The following is an 876-nucleotide window of genomic DNA, read 5'->3' as shown; positions in this document are numbered from 1 at the left end:
ATCAGTGTTTTATGACTAAAAAAATCTAAATTTTAATTCTTATTGATCACTTGTAATCATTCTCTCTCTCCCTCTCTGAAAAAATGAAGAGCTATATAAAGAAGAAACTAATTGCATTTACATTGCATGCATGCAATATTAATGAACCAGCAAATACTCCGTTTCCTTTTCTAGTTAAAATATCACTATTTGAAATCCAATTACTTATGTATAATCTATACACTATATATGAACTTTTCATTAATTACCAATATTCGAATTCAAAATTTTATTTGAAAATGATAAGTAATTAATAGCCTTATCCTTTTAGTAACTTCAAAATCAAAACCCTAAAAAAATTAAAAATAATAAGCTAGTAGTAAGAGAGGTCATTGTAACCATTCTTTTTTGAAAAAAAAATTATTTTTTTTATTCATAGAAAAACCAAATAGCATTTACAAATATCATAAAAACATCAATTCTACATCGATACAAAGAAGATAAATATCCTATGTATTGAACTCTGATTTGATAAAAAAACATAATATTCGATTACTGAAAATCTTAAAAATTAAAAACAAAGACAAAATAAAATCTCTTTTATTTCTAGACCTACACATACGTGCTGCAAGCCAATAGTAACATATATCTTCTTCTACACATACCTAGCTGTTGGGTCAACCGTGGAGAGCTCTTGACCACCGGAGAGACCTCGGGGAAGAATCAAGTGAGATAAATAAGATGAGAAGACACCACATCCAACATGTTCTCTCACTTGATTCCTCCCCGAAATCTTCCCGATGGTCGAGAGCTTCCCACGGTAGCCTAACACTACCATTATAACTATTCTTAAGAATAAATTAGTTAGTATTTATGAACTATTATTATAACTTCTCT

The sequence above is a fragment of the Arachis ipaensis genome, chromosome B06, assembly GCF_000816755.2.
Source record: "Arachis ipaensis cultivar K30076 chromosome B06, Araip1.1, whole genome shotgun sequence".
Taxonomy (NCBI): Eukaryota; Viridiplantae; Streptophyta; class Magnoliopsida; order Fabales; family Fabaceae; genus Arachis; species Arachis ipaensis.
The sequence above is the reverse complement of the archived record's forward strand: the minus strand, read 5'-3'. Positions refer to the sequence as shown.